Here is a 23,069-nt window from a genome sequence, read left to right on the forward strand (position 1 = left end):
CAAACCAGAAAAATGTCAAAGTTTAACATCCAATTCTGCTCCAGAGTGTATTAACTGCGAGTATAGCCAACCAGGAATTAGATGCAAGCTCAGTGAGCATTTGTTGTTTAGAACAGTAGTTTCATTTATACATCTGGGAGACCATGCATAGTTCCTATCATATTAAAACCCTGGTAGTTGACAAAATTACATTAAAAAAATATTCCTTAAGTACCAACAATAATTGTTTTTAAGAAGTAGAGAAAGTTTTAGAAACTTAATTGTAATGTAATTGGGACTCAGATATAAGGTATTTATATAGAAACAGGTTAAAAGAGGTAACTGTACACATGTAGGCCTATTAAGAGTTATAAATGATGTTTGTACCTGTCACTGTCAAATAGTAAATAAAGACAGATTGTTAGACTGCTTATGTTTTTCCAGCAGGAGTTGATGGCATTGCTGTTCAGCATATGCACTTAGCTCTTTCGTGGATTGTTCAAGTACAACTTCAGATTTAATTCACAATTTTTAATGTATGTAGTTTTATGATTTTAACCCAGTTACATTTATTGTTAATTCACAGAACATAATTAATAGGTAGTGGCAGTTAATGGGGCATAGTATAAATATCTATTCAACATTTTGTACCAATTTATATGTGTAAAGGAAGATAATGACATTCACTGTCATTCCACACTGGTTAGTGTGGAAGCTGAGACATAGATAAATTAATTTTCTTAATACATAAAATTCATAATGAAACATATTTCTATATATAGCACAAATGCCTGGTGTGTTTGCAACTGTAACTTTCCAAAGTATGCCAATTCCACATGCCCAATTTATTATATTTTTTATTAATAAAGGAACCTTTCACTGGATTTTTATTTAAAGAATATAAGCAATGGAATCCAACTACTTGGATTTAAATTCTGGTCTGCCTGTTACTAAAAGTGTATCTTTGGGCAAGTGATTTTAACCCCTCTGAACCTCATTCCTTCATCTATAAAGGGCTGTGTCAAAAATCAAATGAGATTAAAAGTTCTTAGGATAGTCTCTGGCACGTGGTAAACTCTCAAATGTTACCTATGATTTTTATCATTATTATTAATATTATTACTAAGATGTATTAATTGCAACAAGCCAAACCAGAGGTATATAAATAAGTAAAAATTCTCTTTTTACCCACCTCTATTCCAAACACTAAATTCATTAATAATAACTGAATGGTGAATTCTTTCTCACTGTTACCTGGCTTATACAAATTTTTTATATATATATATATATATATATATATATATATATACACACACATATACATTTAGTATAAAATATAGATGATGCATGTATGATTTTTAAGGCAAAATTTTGCACACATACACTCTAACATATGGATGTATATATGCAAACTTGCTTTTTTTTAACATTAATATATAACAGCCATATCTCCAGATCAAAAAATATAAATCAAAAGTGCTATTTTCACTGAATTTACTCCTCCATTGTATTAATATATTTTATTTAATAAAAATATCTCTATCAATAGCCACTCAAGTTTTTACTGTTTCACCCTACCATAATTTTCAATAAACTTACTTGTACTGGTACTTGCAAAGGTATTATTTTATGTTAGTATTTTTATGTTAGGAGAAAGATTTCCAGCAATGGGATTGCTGTCGCACAATACATGCAAATTTAAAATTTTAATACATACAGTAAGTTTACAAAAAAGTATTCTATTTCACATATTTGCCGGTAAGAATGAGAGTGCTCATTTCCTTATAATTTCACCAACACTGATTATTCCTGGCCTTGTAAATTATTGCAGATTTGACAGGTGAAGAGTGTATTCACCTGACTGCTAGATTGAGCCTCTTTGCATATGTTTAGTGGCCATGTTATTTCTACTGCAGAAAATTGTCCACTGCTACCCTTGCCTCTAATTTCCTGTAGTATTGTTTGTCTTTCTCTTATCAATCTAGGAGCTGAATGGATAATATTAAGCATTTGTCATTTGTATTGCTAATATATTTTTTCCAATCCATTATCTTTGGTATTTTTCTATGTATTCTGTATAATATACTCTGAACCCTATTTCAGAAAGGATAATATCAACCTGAATGAATGCTTTTCATAGTTCATTAAAATATGGCTATATACAGGAATAAGGTAACTTTTGCACTATATAGGTAGAATTGTTTTCTCCACTAGAATGGGAATAGACTATTACTTCCCCATCCACCGCCAACTTCTCTGTTGTCCCTTACGCACATAATCCTAAATGCCTAGAAGAGTGCCTGGACCATGGTAAGCACTGAATTCATATTTATTGAGTCAATGAATTTTAAAGTTTCAGTACATGATCTATACAAATAAAGTTACCCTGTCACAGTGAAATGGCTGGAATAATTTTTTAAATCTAATTTGGAAGATATTTGGGACAATCTAAATTAAAATTTAGACTGTCAAATTCACTAGGAGTGTGTAGAAGCTTGTATACCCAAGGAAGTACCATCAATATGATAAGAAGTTGTCCTGCTTAGCAGCTGCAGGCATTAATATTTTTTTTTAAATATAGTCAGTTTACCATGTGTTAATTTCTGGTATACTGGCATTGATTTTTAATGATAGTTATGGATTCTCTAAACTATCCTGAGGGCAGCTAGTAATAATACTCAGGTCTATTTCCCCATTTATTTTAATTAGTAACGTTTTTCTTTTCACAAGGACTTGAATCATGTATAATAAAATACTGAAATTTAAGTTGAAAAAAAAGTCAGGATCAATGGAAAAGAGAATACAAATGTGACCAACAGTAGTGTCAACAGATTGTTTTATCTGAGCTTTAATTTTGACTCTGAGCTTCCTAGCAGGCAGAGCAAATAAAGAAACATCACTAGTACTACAGTTCTCATTATCAGAAAGGAAAAAAAATGCCACTTTCTCAGAGAAAACAAAGCTCTTCCTAGCTCCAAAGATGAACAGCTATTTTGTAAATGCCACTTGCATGTTAGGACTGTAAATTTGCCATTTCACACATTTAAAATGTTTGGAAGAATTAATTACTTTAAATTTAAGAATGTGGTTTGAAATATTTAATGAATTTAAATTAATTTCCTATATGAGATTATTTAAAAAATTTTTATGTATTTTGAGATTAATTGAGCATTAAAGGTCTGGTTAAAGTAATTTTCTTATTTCATGCAAATACTTCTACACTTAAAAATTGACCAAGAAGATCTGAAAATTGGACTTGAAGGCTTGAGAAAAAACAATGACTTTACTTAATTGAATGTTAATTTAAATGCCAAAAACCTATAAATTTATTGTTCTAAACAGTTCAAAGGCTCCTTTGGACATTTAAAGCATTCACACTAACACCCCCTAGGATAACTAAATTAATCAACACAAAGGTAGATATCTAAGAATTTCTGTCAATGCCAAAGATTTAGGTTTTAGATTTTAGTTTCAGTAGTCCTTCTTTCTAATATCAGGAGCAATCATCTACTAAGGCTACTCTGTTTTATGGTAACACCAAATCCTTAGTCTAAGCATATTGGCCAAACAGGTCCCAGTGGAACAAAAAGCCAGTTTATCTAAGAGTGAATTCAAAGTTTAAAGATACGGTGTAAAGAAGAGAGGAGGGATGTGAAACCCAGAATTTGTTTTAACTGTTTAGGGCTGTTTTCTTGCTTGTCAAGCCACTACTCCTTCTGTCTATCCAGATTCTTGTGGGGCTTTGAAAATGCAGATTTATGAAGAACATCAGTAACAGAGTTCATGCAGCTAAGCTGAGAGCCCTTCTAGAGTGAGCCAGGTCAGGTAGGATGAGCGTTGGCTGCTTCGGAGCCTGGCAAGCGAATACTTCCATCTTACCTCCCAGGCAAGTTACTTAATTGCTCTGAGTTTCCTAATCTTTATGTAAAATCTTCATAATAATTCCTACCATATAGGTTTGTAGGAAGATTACAGGAGGTAATCGCCACGGCAGGTGATGATGATGAGTTTGGATTTCTTTCCTCTCTGGTTTGCCGTGTTTTTATTATCTTTCATGAAAATGAAATCTCCATTTTGCTGTGCTCCTAGCTCTAAAGGGAGCGAGCAATCTAAGTGAGTGAAAGGTGCTTTCCATGAGCAAATAATAGCTTCTGGAGTCATCAGTGGCCCTTTTGGGTCTCAGCGTCTGTACTCAATTTCTGACAGCAATTTGTTATTAAGATTACAGAAAACAATTTAATTAAAATTTAATGGGGAGAAAAGTTTCCACTTATCACCAAAAGAATCTGAACTCTGAAGTTTACTAAGGTCTCTACCTAAAAGACTGGGTGAGGAATTTATCCAACCAAAGGAAAAGGCATAAAGGAGATGGGAGGGACTCTGGTAGACTTAAGGCGATGCAGAAGGAGAGAAGAGGGAGAGGTAAGGCCGGAGAGTAACACAGCTGAAAGCTGCAGGGAATATGCTGTCTGGCTTCCCTCCAAGGGAGGATGTTGCTCACTCAGTGTAGAAGATGCCTGTGCTTGCGGAGCTTCTGAACCCTACACCACCAGAGAAGATGATGAGCTTCTAGATAGGACAGAGGGGATACTAAAAACCAACCAACCAACCAACCCACCACCCACCCAGAAGGCAAAAGAGGCAAGAGGAAATCGTGTAGAAAAGAAAATGGCAAATGTGACAAAAAACGGAAAAAAAATTATTCTGTTCAATGAGACTTTCCTATAAAGGATTTTTTCCCCCAAGTGTGATAAGTGGCTTGAATAAACCTAGATTAAGAGAGTGATCATGGAGGGGGTAACTCCCGCTGAGAGGTATAGACGTGGTGGTATTATATACAAGGACAGTTGTAAGTGTACTGCCTTCCTATAGCATGCATCTGGAACGTGCCAGGAAGCCTTCTTGCTAAATCCTGCCACATCCAACTTCTGACAGATCATAGGATGTGAAAGACACCACCATGAGAAAAATAGGAAGCATCTCTCAGGACACTGAAGTCTGGGGCAGGAAACAAACCACGGGCACAACATACTTGGGCAGGCTGCAACAGTGAGCCAAATATAATAGCGATGATAATTTTCCACAGTGATAAATGCAAAAATAAATAAATCAGTCTTCAGCAAATAAACAGAGTGAGGAGGTTGCTTTGCTCTCTATCAGTCAAGCCAAACCTGGAATGCTCTTTAAGAAGGACATCAACGACTGGAGGAAAAGGCAGGCCAGCAAGGTAAGAGCTGAGGAGTGGCTGTAAGCACTGAGGATGACTTGGGAAAGGGTCCTGTAACAGCCTTCAAATACTTTCAGATCTATTAGATGGAAAGGGATTAGGTTTACTTTATGTAGTTTCAGAGGGCTGAACTAAGATCAGTAAGTGGATGTTGTCAGGAGGTAGATTTTGGCACAGTATAAAAAGAACTGCTGAGAATTAGAACCATCCAAAATGAGAGAAACTCCCTGTGGGGTGGTGAGCTCCTCTTAATTGGAGATTTTCAAGCACAGACTGAACTACTTCTTAGTGGTGATGTTGTAAAAGAGGATTTGTGTATCTGACAGCAACAGAAGCAGATTCAGATTTTGTGAAGCCCAGAGTTTTCAGATTTGGGGAGCTCTTTTTAAGAACAAAGGATACAAAATTTTAAGTAAAAATTAGAGCGCCTCTGGAAGGGCATTTTTATAAGTGAGCAATCCTCGAAACTTAAGCTTCATTAGCTTTGTTGTAAATTCGTGTCAAGGGAGTTAGTTGATATGAAATAAATGTGAGGTTTGAATTTGTTTTTAAATAATGAATAATTTTTCTAATTTTAAAATAATCATTCTGTTATCAATGGGACAGCATGGAGGGTAGAAAGAGGGAAGAAGTGAAATTAGACTCACCTGGTTCATAGCCAGCATTTGTGTTTTCATAGCTGGGTAGCCCTGGGCAAATTATTTAAACTCTCTGAGCCTCAATTCCTTCAACAATGAAATGGAGGTGATGATCTCTATCTTGAAATATTGTCTGGGAAAAACTAAATTAAATTGTGTATATAAAGCACTGTTATAAAGAAGATGCGTAATTAAAGACAGCAAAATTGAAGGACTAATAAGATTTGAGTAGCCATAAGGATAAGTTTTTTTAAAAAGGCATTTGGAGTTATCATCGATCACCCCAAAGATAATGAATGACATTCTTCCACATCCCTCAATTTAAGGCATAAGCCAACAGTTCATGAAATGTCACCAAGGTGCAATATTCACATTAGACTTATTTCAGACAAATCTACCTTGTGAACAGATTAGAAAAATCACTCACAGAACTGAATGACCAAGAAAACATCTTTGTCCTCCTTACCCCTCTTTACTCTTTCAAAGCTTGAGGTTAGAATCAAGGACTGGGACATTTCTTGTCACTCCATTTCCAAGACATAGGTTGTCCAAGTTCAAATATACACAGATGGTCCACATCTTCTAGAGGGTAGTAACCGGAACCAGTTGTGTGTCTCACAGCTCTAGGTCACTACTCGTCCAGAAGACTCTTGCTACTCTAGAAGAGGTCCTCAGCCAGCAGCTATGACATCAGCTTGTTAGAAATGCAGAATCTCAGGCCTGCCCTTGTATTTTAACAAGATCACCGGGTCATTTGAGACCCAGCAAAGGTTGAGAAATTCTGATCAGACTACAGTGTAACTGGCCTTCCCACCTGGTACTGTGCCGTTGAGGTCCCCTCCTCTGGGCTCTAGAGCACTTTCTTTTATGAGGTTAGAAACGTAGGAAGGAGTGGAGGGTTGGCCCTGCTCTTCCTCGAGAGAAGGCCCATTCCACCAGATACTTACTGATCTTTCATTCTTTGGATACTCTTCCTTTCAGGTAACTCATGAGATAGGACAAGTTCCAACTTGAGATGGCAAGTTAAACTTGGCAGAAGGTTCAACCAGCTTTCTCTGGCTACTACAATTTTATTCTAAGAGGTGGAAGAAAAAAGACCAGGGCTTGGCTCCCACTCCAGAGAGAGGCCCAGTTTCTCTAAACCACTTCCTTCCTTCCCATTTTTCTTTTCCTTCCCCTCTCCCTCCCCTTTCCCTTCTCCCCTCCCCACCCTCTCTTCTATCAGCAGGCAAAATAAACCAGAGGGAAAATTCTATGGGAATGACTCCTCTGGCACTAGGAAGACCTGGGTGGCAGGCCCAACTCCTGCTGGGACTCACTCTGTATTTTCTTCTGTCTAACTGATGTGTTCTGTATCTATTTTTCCTAGCCTTGACTGTGGCCTTACAGAAAAGGGGAAGGAGGAGGAGAAATCTGTATTACTTCTAAACCTCAAGCCAAGACGAGTCCTCCGTCTGTCCCAGTACAGCCTCCCAGGGGTGCAATGGCATTTAGGAAGGCTTCTCTAGTACCGAAGGTGGTGCCTTTGCTGCCACTGACTCTATGCATATACTAATAGTAAGTATTTAATTAGCAATCTCTATGCTACATATAAGCACTTTACACATATCAACTCATTTAATCTCCCAGTAATCCTATAGAGTAGGTACTATAGCTATTCTCATTTTACAGATGTGGAACCAGCAGCACTCCGAGGTTAAGTAATATGTAAGATTGCCCAGAAAATAAGTGGTAGAGCTGGGGTTCGAACTCAGGCAGCTCCCACCAGAGACCTTGCTTGTAATTTGTCTCTGACACATTTCTCTTGGGAACCCTGGAGGGTGGGGTATGAGTCTGGTTTGGGTGTTCTCACTCCCCCAGCCAGTTACTGTCCTAATCGCATTACCGATCCCTACAGAGCTTCTTTTGTCAAAGCACAGCAACAGATTCTAAGCCACAAAGATGTGTCTGACTGCAGTTGTTTGTTTAGTAGACCAACCAGATTTACAAATGAGAAAAGGGAGCAAGCACATCATGGGCTCAAGGAAGACTTCCTGCAGCACTAGGAGTTAAAAATAAATAAAATAAAAATGAAGGCCACATAAGCTCATCAGGATAATCCAATCAAAGTGAGACAAAGAGTTACTCTTTTACTGAAGTGAATTTTCTAAGGGTGAGATTTTCAAACCAGAGCCAATTACATTTGTTTCCTGTTCTCAACCACAGTTCCTTGCTTTGGGTAAAGCAAGCACACTATTGACTAAGAACCTTGATCGATATTTACTCCCTGATCTTTCCAGCGCCCCAAAGAGGTTGAGTGTCTTACCTAAAATAACACCTAAACTTAAGTGGAAGAATATTAGGCTACAGCCTGGACTCCTGAAGCCAAGACCAGAGCACCACAGGCTTCCTGCCTGCTCTCTGTTCCTTAGTGGTAAAAGAAGGGTGAAAAGAGTTAAAAGAACCTCAAACTTTGTATCTGGAAATTTCTAGTCGCCCAGAAATAGCAGCTAGCAAGCATTAAGAGCTTTATCATGTACCAAATGCCGATCTAAGAATGTCACATGGTACAATTCCTTTAATCCCCACAACAAATCAATGAGAAGCATGTTATTATAACCCCCATTTTGCAGATGAAGAAACTGAGGTATGGAGACATTACATAGCTTACCTTTCTAGGAAGTGGCAGAGCTTGTATTCAAACCTGGACTTCCAATTCCAGAAGCTGTTCTTTTACCCACCAACCTCTCTGGCCTCTGCTGAAAAATGAAGATGGAATTGTTCAACAGAGAACCCAACAGCATCAGTGCTTGGAAGAATCTGTGTGTGGAAAAGGGAAAGTACACAATATGTTTATGGTAAGAAAAAAGATTACAGTATTCTCATTATGTTAATCATTTGAAAGTAAACAGAACTACCATCTGGGTGTCAGCATGGAATATTAATGGTTTATAAATTAAACCATATCAGTCTTTATGCTCTGAATACCTTTTCTGTGTAAGGTAGTGCAGAGGCTCCAAAGGCAACAAAGCCTGCCCCTGCCTTCAAGAAGCCTACAGGGCAGCTAGAGAGACAGCAAGGCACCAACACACACCGAAGTTATACAACCCAGAAGGTATAAATAAGAGCTCAATGCAATCATTGAATAGGGCAGTAGGTGATTAATGGCTAAGTGAATTCTACAGTCAATAATTGCTCTAGTATTGCTATCATTCAAGGCAAGGACCAGTCCCTCCAAGCTGGGGTTATAAAGGAAAACACTGTCGTTGATACAGCTGGATCTTAAAGAATGCCAAAAATGTGAACAGTTCTAGGGGAGGGGAAGAGTGTTCCACACAGAACATGTGAGCCTAGTTGTGGAGGCAAGAAAATTCTGGAAGAGCACATTTGAGGTGGGGACAGTAAACATGAAGCCTGACAGGACCTGACATTACTTCAGTGCCAGCCCCACACCCTTCAGGGCTGCTGCCATGGAGTACTCTTGGTCAAGTGCTCCAGTACTAACCCATATCTAATGACCCACCTGTGCTCTGCCTGCCGAGGAGACTTTGATAACACATCCGTCCACAGCATGGGCAACCCTTTCCAACAAATCTGTTTCTCCCACACCCCAGTGACTGCTATTGTCTCTCATGCGGATTCCTTCAGAGGTCTAATCAATCCAGAAACATAATACAAGGGATGCTGGCTCTCAGTCTTTTGGAAACATTAAAGACTTCCTGAAAAGTAAGCTCCTTCAATCACCCTCTTTTGCTATCTTTGTGTCCCCATACTACTCTGGGCTTTTTATCAATGACTTATACCCACTGCTCTACCAACACTTCCCAGAGTTTCCACTGGAATGTCACTGCATGACAACAACTTTCCAACACACTTATGCTCTTCCCTCTCTGTCTTTCCTTGCAGTTCTCTCACAAACTTCACATGGTTAGGGCCAAGGTCTTTCTCCTAACTCACTGCTAGCGCTACTGCCTTCCTGCAACAACACATTTCTTTATGCCTCCTACAGGATATAGCAGTGAGCAGTGACCAAAAGTTCTGTCTTCAAGTAGCTTATATTCTGGGGAGAGAGTTGATAGGGGAAAAAAAAGTAAACATATGGAAAGTTAGAATGGCGATGAGTGCAGTGTAGGACATGAAGCAGAGTGGTAGACTGGGAACTTCTTCTAGGAATGGGCACAGGAGAAGATGAAGAAAGCCTTGCTGAGCAGGTGACAGTTAAGCAGAGATCTGAAGGAGACAAAGGAGCTGGCCACTGCAGAAAGAACTTTCTAGGCACAGCAAAGGCCCAGAAATGGGGACAAGTTTTATCATACTGTGGGTAGCAAAGTAGCCAGTGTTGCTGGACCAGGTAGGAAAGTGGTTAAGAGATGAAGTCAGAGAGGAAAGGTAGGCAGACCAGATAGTGAAGGTTGTGGTAAAGATACTGGAGTCACTCAGAGGGAGGTGGGAAGCCATGGGGTGGTTCAGAATAGAATAACATGATCAGATATACATTTTAAAAAAATTAACCCAACAGCTGTAGGAAGAATAGACAATGGAAGCAGGGTGATCGGTTCTGGAATGATCTTCTATTCTTTAGAAGAAATTCTGCATCTTTAATGGTCATGTCATCCAGTTACAGCATCCTCTCCATCTAACCATCACCTTCATAACTCTACTTCCTCCCCATCATTCCACGAAGACTTTAGCCCTTCTTCCAGTCATCTTCTCCGTAAGACTTGCCATCAACTAGGGAAATTAAGTGCATACTTGGATGGTCTATTCAACTCATTGGCTTCTCAGTTCATGGACCCCCTCAATTTGAATGTAAAAATTACCTTCACATCATTCTCCCTATTACCCACTCAGTCCCATGGCTAGATCTTGATCTTATCATCACCTGGGATCTATCTGCTTCTGAAATCATAAAATAGCACATTTCTTTCTTAAATTCTAATCTCTTATCTTTGCAGTTTTCTAACTTATTTACCCCTAGTTTAGCTGGTCCCCATATTCATGGAAAATACCAGTTCCTTTGCTGTCCACTCAATCCTGCTACAGTCACTATGGTTATTTCAAACATTCTTTATACTTTGTAAACGATCTACCCTCCTATTTGCCCCATCACTGTCTTTGCATTTTTAAATCCATTCATCAGTTGATAGACATTTGAGTGTTTCTACCCTTTGTCAGTGTGCCTAATGCTGCTATGAACATTTGTGTATACGTTTTTGTGTGGATTTATCTTTTATTTCTCTTGGGTATATACCTAAATGTGGAATTGCTAGATTATATGGTGACTCTATATTTAATTGTTTGAGGAAATGCCAGACTGTCAAAATGACTGCCCCATCTTAAATTCTCACCAACAGTGTAGGATATGAGGGTTCCAGTTCTCTACATCCTTGCCAACCTTTATTTTCTCTTTTTGATTTTGGACATTCTAGGATACGTGGTGTTGTATCTCACTGTAGTTTTGATTTCTCAGATGACTAATGACACTGAATCTCTTTCATGTCTTTGTTGGCCATTTGTGTATTTTCTTCGGAAAAATGTCAATTCAGATCCTTTGCTCATTTTTTAAATTGGATTATTTGTCTTTTTTTTTTATTACTGGGTGGTATATTAGTCTTATGCTGCCATAACAGAATACCATAGACTAGGTGGCTTAAACAATATAAATTAATTTTCTCACAGGTCTGGAGCCTGAAAAGTGCAGGATCAATATTCTGGCAGGATTTAGTTTCTGGTTAGAGCTCTCCTCTTGCCTTGCATATTACTGCTTTGTATTCACATGGCCTTCTGAGGTAGGAGGGAGGAGAGAGAGGGAGGGAGGGATAGAGGAAGGGAAGGAGAGGGACAGAGAGAGAGAAAGGGAGAGACAGAGAAAGGGAGGGAGGAAGATGTGGGGTAGTTTTCAGGTCTCTTCTTACAAGGACACTAATCCTGTAGGTTCAGGTTCTCACCCTTATGACTTCATTTAACCTTAGTTACATCCTTGAATGCCCTATCTCCAAATACAGCCACACTAGATGTCTAACCTTAGGCAAATTGTACTTAACTTTTCTAAGCCTTGTTCCCCTTCTCTGAAGTGGAGTGAGTTAGTAAAAGCAACCTGCTAGACAGGAAAGTTTTTAGGCTCCAATGAGTTTTTGTTAAAATTCCTAACACAATATCTGGCACATATAAGTGCTCTATAAATGTTAGTTGTTAAAAACCACCAACTGTAGCTTCTCAGTATTTCCTCATCTGCATCTTAAACATCTCTGTGTTTTTTCCTTCACTTCTATATCAGAGCAAGGGTGTAATTGACTTTCAAGTTTTTATTGCTAATAATATATAATCACAATTGTATTGTTTAATGCACATTCTGTTATCTAAAACTGTGATTAACAGTTTCCAAGATCTAACTTTTGGGTGCATTCCTATATTTGTTATACCGGATGTCACATTATATTGGTCATTTTAGCATTAGCATATAAGCTGTGTTTTTCACAAAATGTAATTATGGCAATTTTACATTGCATTACATAAATCAGAATGTATTACAACTATTAATTTGGATAATAACAACAGCCTGTTTATATAGACTACATGAAAAAGAAAAAAGTCCACCCAAACATTTTTTCCATGTAATTATACAGTCTATTTATTTATGGAATAAATGACCAGCTAACAGTGTAACCTACATTAAAGCCATGATAATTCTTCATGAACTTGGTAGAGACTTATCCAAAGTTTTTTTGGGAGTTACTCTGAATAAAAACTCCATTTTCTTCTGATTATCAATAATGTGACCATCATAAGGAGTGTTTCAAGAATCTGGCTAGTGAACTTTATTTCCAGTCTGCTCTGGATTAGTAGTTGTCAAACTTTAGTTGCATCAGAATTACCAGGAGATTCTCAAAACACAGATGCTGGGACCCACCCCAGGGAGTTTCAGCTTCAGTAGTCATGGAGTGGGTCTACATTTCTATTAAGTTTGCAGATGTCTCTGATGCTGCTGGTTGGGGTCCACACTTTGAGACCCATTGCTCTAGTACACAGTAACACTCATTGAGGATATCTAGTCTACATTTCTAAGTTGGCCAGCATCCAGGAAATTTCATGCGTCTGCCAAATGCCATCAAATCTACTGGAGCTCCACAGAAGATCCATGGAACTCCAAACATCTCACAAATTGTTTGGACTTCTAGATACAGATGAGAATATTTGAAAAATTCAGGGGACAGCACTTTTTAAATTTCTAGGAAAGCTTCAGGCCCTTGGAGGCTCAGCTGACTCCCCAGTCTAGACCATAGAGTTATCCTGCAGCCTAACTAATTACATGCTTGGTCCAGTTGATTTTGTTTTGACTTAATTCTCCTAAGCAGAACAGACCTTGTAATGTTTTCAGCATCCCACCTCTGCCCAGTTATTCCTTTGTAACATTACAGGTCTATTACATGCACTTCTAAATTCACAACCATTTCAGTAAGTTTTATGATAATTATAACTTGCTTTCTGGTCCCTCTCATACTAACATTTTTGGCTGACTAGGAAGTTTTTCTTCCTTTCCTCTTCTTCAGTAGTTGGTTTTATTTTTTCTGCCAACAGAGCTTGATGATTGGGTAATTCCCTTAGTCATTCTTTGGGACTGGAATAAAACCACCCCAAGCAAAAATTCATGGGGCAATTTTATCCTTCATATGGATGCATAATGTGGAAATGTATAAATCTGGGGCCACCATTAACCATTAATTCTGCAACATGAAGACAATGCCAACATACAAAGAGAAAAAGAAGCAAGAGAAGGGAACTTGACAATATTCTTTGAACCTGGATTGTATGCCTGATAACAGAAATACCCTTGTCTTTAAGAATTATTTCAGCCAAAAAATTTCTATTTTAAGTGAGCTAGTTTAACTTGGGTTTCTAACACTGTTAAAAAGTCCTGACTACATTGTTCCTGTACAGGGAAGAAAACACTCCTGTGTTTCTTCTCTACTCTCTACACAACACTTTATTCACAGAATACTTTACTTCTGACCCTTCTGGTCACCAAATCTGTAGGGATTTTTCTACTATACCAAGCAATTCTCTGATTCTCCAGATCCAAGCTTGGTGCCCTACAGTTTAACTCTAACATTACCTACCTAAAGTTAGCATCAGATCACACAGATTATAGATTCAGCCCTATGAGACTGTTCTTTAATCCCACTTCAGATGCCAAACACAAGTCTAGGTTGTTATTTGAACTTGTGAACTTCTGACTGGCTATAAATTATTTTCCACAACCCCCTCCTCAGGTTCAATTATTTCCTAGAATGGCTCACAGAACTCAGTGAAACACTTTACTTACTACTGCCTATTTTTACAAAAGATATCAGATGAACATTCTGTTGCAAGAGATATGTAGGGCAAAGTATATGGGAAGGGATTGAAAAGAGTTCTTTATCTGACCAAACTTTAGTCAGGCTTCCCTAAATCCTGTCTCCATAAAGGCCCATCCTTGTACTTCCTTGTAGAATCCAGTTTTAGCAAGAATAGTGCTAAATAAGTTTAATGAGTATTCTCCACCTTTAACACCCTATCAAACTTTTCTTCCCTACCATCCCCCCTGCCAAGTGATTACTGATCACCCTGGCTTGCCTTTGTCAAGAATCCTGTTAGACCATTTCAGACAGAATCCCCCAGAATTGATATCTCCCTTAGTAATTTTCCATCTACCAAAGCTTGACCTCTAAGTTTGCTCCTTGGTTATAAATCTTCACTTGTTTGGGTTATATGTGGAACTTGGCCCAGATCTAAACTGGGGTTTCTTTTCCCCTACTACAATAGTTTTTTTAATAAAATTTCTTATTACTTTAACTTACTGTCTGGCTCTGATTTTCTTTAACAGACTGCAGAGCTCCCATGGCCTCTCTAGGCATACCACCCTCCCAACACCTTCCATGTGTTCAGCATCCCTTCTGCATTTTTATGAAAGTTTCTTTACAAAGGCATGATAGGTTAAATCTTGGCCATTGAAGATTAATTCATCTTCTGCCTCCCAAAGGTGAGAGGGTGGGGCTAAAGGATACAGCCCCCTAATCACATGGTTGATTCTGCTGGCAATGATATCCCATCCTTAGAAGGGGATTTCCAAAAGTTATCCCATTAAAAAAAAAAAAAACTTTCCTGACAAATATAATCCTTTTTTAAAATAATTTCCTTTCCTGTACAAAAGCTTTTCAGTTTAATTAAGCTCCATCTGTTTATTTTTGCTTTTATTTCCTTTGCTTTAGGAGACAGATCCAAAAAATTACTGCTATGACTTATGTCAAAGAGTGTGCTGCCTGTGTTTTCTTCTAAGAGTTTTATGGTTTCTGGTCTTACATTTAGGTCTTTAATCCATTAATCCACTTTGAGTTTATTTTTGTATGTGATGTTAGAAAATGTTCTAATTTCATTCTTTTACATATAGCTGTCCAGTTGTCCCAGCATTACTTACTGAAGAGACTGTCTTTTCTCCATTGTATACTCTGGCCTCCTCTGTCATAGATTAATTGATCATAAGTGCATAGGTTTATTTCTGGAATCTGTATCCTATTCCATTGATCTACATGTCTGTTTATGTGCCAGTACCATACTGTTTTGATGACTATAGCCTCACAGTATAGTCTGAAGTTAGGAAAGTGTGATTCCTCTAGCTCCGTTCTTCTTTCTCAAGATTGTTTTAACTATTCAGAGTTTTTTATGTTTCCATACAAATTAAAAAAAATTTTGTTCTGATTCTTTGAAAAATACTGTTGGTATTTTGATAGGGATTTCACTGAATCTTGGGTATTATGGTCATTTTAACAAAATTAATTCTTCCAATCCATGAATGTGATATAGTCTTTCCATCTGTTTGTGTCCTCTTCAATTTCTTTCATTACTGTCTTATAGTTTTTGGAGTACAGCTCTTTTACCTCCTTAGGTAGGTTTATTCCTAGGTATTTTATTCTTTTTGATGTGATGGTAAATGGGATTATTTCCTTAATTTCTCTTTCTGATAGTTCATTGTTAGTATATAGAAATGCAACAGATTTCTATATATTAATTTCGTATCCTGCAATTTTATCAAATTCATTGATGGGCTCTAGTGATTTTCTGGTGGCATCTTTAAAATTTTCTATGTATAGAATCACATCAACTACAAATAATGACAGTTTTACTTCTGTTACAAGAGATGAAAAAGGACACTAAATAATGATCAAGGGATCAATCCAAGATGAAGAGATATTAATTATAAATATATATGTACCCAACATAGGAGCATCTAACTATATAAGGCAAATACTAATGGATATAGGCATCTTTCCCAAACACAGAAACTCTGTTCCCAACAGTGCAGACGAAGTAAGTTTTCCACACATATTAGTTTCCCAGAATGGAACATTTGTATAAGTTTTGGTGCACAAGGCCTAATGTTGAAGAGACTTTCCCACAACACTTTTTTCAACTTTCTTAGTACGCTTCCTAGAGACAGTATCAAGGGAGGAGAAGTTGCTGTTCTAAAAGCGAGTTTGAGAGGCCTTTCAGAATATAAAGGGAAAAAATCACAGTAACACAATAATAATAGGGGACTTTAACACCCCATTTACATCAATGGACAGACCATTCAGACAGGAAAATCAGTAAGAAAACAGACCTTAAATGATACATTAGACCAGATAGGGGGCTTAATACATAAACAGAACATTCTGTCAGAAAGTAGGAGAATACACATTCTTTTCATGTGCACATGGAACATTCTCCAGGATAGATGACATGCTAGGCCACAAAACAAGCTTCAGTAAATTTAAGAAAATTGAAATTGTATCAAGCATTTTTTCCTACCAGTGTTGAGACTACAAGAAAAAAAAACTTCAAAAAACACAAACACACAGAGGCTAAACAATACACTACTAAACAACCAGTGGGTCCCTGCAGAAATCAAAGAGAAAAATCAAAAATATCTGGAGGAAAATGAAAACAATGATCTAAAATCTATGGGGCACAGGCAGTTCTGAAGGGGAGGTTCATAGCAATACAAGCTTACCTCAAGAAACAAGAGAAATCTCAAATAAAAACCTAACCTTACACCTAAAGCAGCTAGAGAAAGAAGAACACACAAAACCAAAGTTAGTAGGAGGAAAGAAATCATAAAGACCAGAGCAGAAGTAAATGAAATAGAGACTAAAAAAAAAAAAAATGAAAAAGATCAATGAAACTTAGCTGGTTCTTTGAAAAGATAAACAAAATTGATAAACCCTTAGCCAGATTCATCAAGAAAAAAAAGAGAGAAGGCCCAAATCGATATAACCAGAAATGAAAAGAAGTTACAACCACTACCACAGAAATGCAATAGATCATAAGAGACTACTATGAACAACTATATGCCAATAAATTGGACAACCGAGAAGAAATGGACAAATTCTTAGGAAGGTATAATCTCCCAAGACTGAGCCAGGAAGAAAGAGAAAATATGAACATACCAACTACTAGTAATGAAACTGACAGTAATATAATAATAATAACAACAACAACAACAACAACCTCCCAATAAACAAAAGTTCAGAATCAGGTTGGCTTCACAAATGAATTCTAAGAAACATTTAGAAAAGAGTTAACACCTATTCTTCTCAAACTATCCCAAAAATTGCAAAGAAGGAATGTTTCCAAACTTATTCTATGAGGCCACTATCACCCTAATACCAAAACCAGACAAGGATATCACAAAAAAGAAAATTACAGGCCAGTATCACTGATAAACATAGATGCAAAAATCCTCAACAAAATATTAGCAAACGAAATCCAACAATACATTAAAAGCATCATACAACGTGATCAAGTGAGATTTATCTCAGGGATACAAGGATTTCTCAATATCTGCAAATCAATCAATGTGACACACCACATTAAAAAACTGAATAAAAGTCATATGATCATCTCAATAGATACAAAAAAAAAGTTTTGACAAAATTCAATATCCATTTATGATTAAAAACTCTTCAGAAAGTGGGCACAGAGGGAACATACTTCAACATAATAAAGGTGACATATGACAAACCCACAGCTAATATCATACTCAACAGTAAAAAGCTGAAAGCATTTCCTCTAAGATTAGGGAACAAGACAAGGCTGAACAGTCTTGCCACTTTTATTCAACATAGTTTTGGGAGTCCTAGCCACAGCAATCAGGTAAGAAATATATAAAAAAAAAAAAAAGAATTCAATTGGAAACAAAAGTTACCTCACTAACATAAACTTAGGTGTGGTTGAAAGGGGCTTGTTAAGAGTAATAAAAGACACTTTCACCTTTCACTTTCACCTGGAGCTATTTCAGGAACTGGAGCTATTTAAGGACAAAAGACCAAATATTAAAACACAAGATGCTCCTATTGCTCTAACTGCTGAAGAAGTTCCATGGGTTTCAGGAGCTCTGTGCCAGGAATGATATATTTCTTATTATAAATTATAATACCACAGCTACTAATCAAAGATAACTTTTTACTAAAAATGGTTAAATTATGTACATAAAATACAACTAGATTACTTTCATAGTCTTCATATATTGGGAGAAATAAATTTTCCTCTACCCGTCTAGGTTCTTCTGTCTGGCCTAAAAATTAATTGGACATGAGAAAGATCACCAGGAGAAAATCAAACAAAATTTTAATAACATGCATACATGGGAGAGAGGAAAACCTAGTAACTTGTCAAAATGGTCAAAACCCTCACCTTAAATACTATCCTCAGCTAAAGACAAAAGAGAATGTTGTGGGTAGGGAGAGTCAGATCTGAGTGGTTACCAGGAAAAGCACAGTAAACAAGGGTGATTGTGATGCAGATTTAAGTCATTATCTTCCCCATTGATAAGAATTTCTATAGTTTGGTCATTCTCCTCTTCCAGGTTCAGAAAGGGAGACACCTACAAATGGAGATTTCCCTTACAAATGTAAATGTTTCTTACAAAAGGCCAACTCCTGCTTGGTTTTCAGAGCCCTTCCCAAATCTTCTGCTTTTAAGAAAACAATCAGCTTAAAATAATTACTATGCCAAAGAGACATATTTTACGGTGGCAAATTCTCCTCCACTACATCACGATATTTTGAGACTTACTACTACTACTACTAAAAAACTTTTAAAGAAATCTAAGTAGTTTGACCATGGTGGCCAAGAGGCGTGAAGAAGAACAAAAAAATGTCAGAGGGGTCACTGATTTACTGTTAGGATAAAATTAATATGATTTTCCTAATATACCATTAACAATGAATAACCCAAGATGGTGTTTAACATGGAATTCTTTATAATTAAAAAAACTGTATATCCCCACAGAGCTCTCAAATTTACATTCCACTGTTTAATCAACTCAAATTCATATTATTCATGGGAGGGTCACTGTATATTTATATTTCTCTTCATAATAGTTAAATGCTTAACTATATTCTGAAGAAATTATAAAAAAGTTAAGCTCCTTAGAACGTTGCAACAACCAATTGGTGGCTACAGATGGTTCATTTGAGACTGGTAATAGCATTTACCCTTGATTTTGACTTTTCAAAGTACCCTTTCATGAATTGCCAAAATTCAATCTTATATACCCACATAGTGAACAAATCAATTCAACTGTTTGTATAGAGTCAACTGTCAACATTTAGACATTAGGTGAAAAAGTAAGGAAAAATAATCTTGTATCTGTTTTCTTTGATGATAAGATATTTAACAGTAAATGACAGCCACAACACTTTCACATTTCTCTCTCTCCATTCATAAAATGAATCAAGAACTTATTATCTCTGGTCCATGTTGTAAGCCTGATGAGAAAACTATCTCTAGTTTTCAAGTCAAGGAGAATTTGTGAATATAAGCATTATACATGGAGCCCCTCAGAAAGGAAAGTCAACTACAATAGTGGTTAGATCTTGGAGTACTGAGCATTCCTCTCTTCTCTCAACCTTATGCAATATGTCTCATTCACAAAGGCATTGTGCTGGCTTGAGTGGTAGTGAGTAAAGGGCTCAGCTTCAACTATTACTATGGAGGAAGACTTCCCTTTTTCTTTACTTGACAGGTATAAAGTCATCAAAAAAACTCTAATTAAACTTTCCAATCATTAAGAATTTATACCAAGGAGGTCAAGAACAAAACATCAAATAAATTTTGTTCATTCTTTGGCCCTAGAATCTGTAATTACAGTGTCAACTGAGATTTAAAAACACACAATGTGATTGCTGTAAGTTTCATTTTATTTAGGGACCTCACTGAGAACTACAGCCTGAGAGACAGTCTCTCAGATAGCTCTGAGGAATTGCTCTGAAGAGGTAGGAGGTGAGTTCAGCATGTATGTGATTTTTATTAAGCAGTACATGCAATCCAGCATACATCTCAATAGAAGGTTACTGCTAGTCGTGAGAAACAGACATCTCAGTTAATGATTTTAGTGCTTAGTATGGTAAGATGTAAGAATCTGGGATCATAAAGATTTTTCCTGAGATAGATATAGTAATCTAATGGCCTGTTTTTCCTGTTTTCCCAAGGCACAGAATACCTCATCCTGTTCTTTATTCTGAATTCCTTTCAGGGTGTATTGCAGGTCAACAATAGCAGTAGCTAATGACTTGACCCTTGCAGAACTGGACAGTGGGCAACATTCTTTGTTTTACAATGTCCTGGTCTAATTAATTGAGGGTGGCAGCATATTTTGAAATAAGATTCCACTGACCTACCTAGGACAATGGGAAGACAAGTGATTTTGGAGTATGAAAGTTTGCCTATGAAAGCACTTTACCAGCAATAGATGAGAAAAATAAGGCATACCACTGCTATAGGGGAGACATGGTACACATGTTGAAATTACAGGAGAAAAACTTAAAAAGAGATAGTCTAAAATAAGGTATGAGGAATTCCTCTTTCAACATACATTTTAAATTATTTTTGCAAGGGAATAAGGAAGGCTTAACATTTTTCATAGTCAGTTCTTTGTCAAAAACAAAAGAGCAGATGGAATATTCATCATCTTGAAGAGGAACCTTTTCATAAGCATTCCTGATGAGAGACATTCCCTACAGCAGGTTAGGAAATGCCTTGATCTGTTTAAAATAGCTGGCATACTGGATTGAGAGTTACCTAAGACCTAGATGAAATTAAATCTTCCAGGAAAAATAAGATTTTGACCTGCATTCTGCCATAGTGATGGTATACAAGAGTAGCTAATGGGGTGTTTTGTTGTTTGTATTGTGGTTTTAAAGAATCGATAAGACCTTATTGAAGTTCTCAAGTAAACTAAAGATGGGACTATAATTTCTATGTGAAATCATTACAGGTATGCCACAAGTACAGTCCCTCAACTTACTTTCTTCCTTTATTAAATTTTTCAATAGAGCCACTTTTCCTCTCACACATACATATTAAAAATAATTTAAATAAAGCAAATGAATTCATTATATGAAATATTACCTTTAAAGGACTTATCACAAATGTATTCATTTTCTACATTGAAAGAGCCTCCATAATGTTTTGTAAATATAACATTGATTGTATTTAATTATTTTAACGAACTGCAAAATATTTAGAACTTAGTACCATTTGGTATTTTGTAATATAGTTACTTCCTGGGTGATTTCTTGCATTTACTAAAACTGGGCTGTTAACTATAATTTTGTCTTATTATTATTATTAGTGGTAGTAGGATTAAGTTTTTTAAAAATTCATAAATTCAAATATCAGTGGCTACTATTTTCTTTTTGATAACATCTGTAATTTTCCCACTTGCCTCAATTCTAACCCCTTAATTTCTGGTCACAAAACAGGAATAATTACTTGGATTCTAAATTAAATTACTTGGATTATAAATTAGAAGAAAATGTAGTAATTTTAGTCATTTAAATTTCTATTTAATAAATATATTGCTAATTTGGTACTCTTATGACCATATCCAGGCGTCAAATAATAACATAATCTAATCTGAATATTTTAATTCTCTTCATTTCAGATTGATGATTTGTTTAGTTTAACTAAATTTATCCAAGCTAGTTTATGTATTATTTGTTTAACAAATGGGTGAGTAAAGTTCAAAGAAAAAAAGCAATCCACTCACATTCACTCATAGGTATAATCAAACCATAAAACCATTAAGGCAAGTAAGAGCAATGCAAGTAACAACTGAGATGGCCAAGGAATAACTAGGTGCTAGGAAACCTAGACTAATGGAAACTATTTAAATTCAGTGCTAAATTTGACTCTCCATTTTGGGGCATCCAATGGAAAATGGACCTGTGATGTGTTATGGATTATACCTGTGTATCAAGACGAATGAACTTTCCTACCTTGTACTTTGGGGGGTATATATGCCACAGGGATCTTGACTGGCATAATAGAAGACAATCAGAAGTCTTTTTTTTCAAGGGAGGACAATTTTATCCCACTAAAATTTTAATCCCAGTAATGAAGTGCATAAAATATTAACTTCTGGTTCCATGAAATTTCTTTAGGGAACTATTATCATACAGGTTGACAGATTACCAATGAATTGCTTTGTAAAGGCAAAAAGCTTAGAGAAACTAGGGCATTGGTCTTTAGAAATTTTTGTTCATATACACCCTAAAGTAACATTGAAAAACTATATGCCCCTTGAACATTTAGAATTTAATATCTAAAAATTTCCATGAGAAGTATAAAGAATTAAAAGCATGTAATTTTTGACATACTTTAACTATGACACTGTAAAATTGAAACTTTTACAGCAAATTTAAAAAGTATAAAATATATTTTAAATACTATATAGATTTGATACCATTATTACCATTTAAAATACACAAACAAGATTTTCTTCAGTAGCCAGAAATTTTACATTGTTCTTTATTCTCTTTGAATTCATATTTCCACTCTACTTCCACCGAAGAATTCTCTTTGGGAATGAATTATCATTGAAATAACCATTGGCATTCACTTGCTCCAAACAATCCATTTATACAAATTTCTAGGAATTATTTTAATTATGATCGGTAAATATGTCTGTCTCTTTCCGTTCAGAGTTCTCTCCTTCAGACTTCCTGTTTTATTGGGTATTTTTGGAGTGATCGTGGGCATTTTTAGGGAACCAGCTAAAAGGAAGTTGAGTTTGGTGTTTTTAATGGGTTACATATTTAGGAGGTTGACAATTACTTCCACGTATAGTTAGGTTAGTTAGAGATGTATGAGGCAATGTGATGGTCTGAATATTTGCATCCCCTCTAAATTCATATGTTGAAGTCCTCATGCCCGGCGTGATGGTATTA

This window comes from Camelus ferus, chromosome 7, assembly GCF_009834535.1.
Source record: "Camelus ferus isolate YT-003-E chromosome 7, BCGSAC_Cfer_1.0, whole genome shotgun sequence".
In the NCBI taxonomy this organism is placed as follows: Eukaryota; Metazoa; Chordata; class Mammalia; order Artiodactyla; family Camelidae; genus Camelus; species Camelus ferus.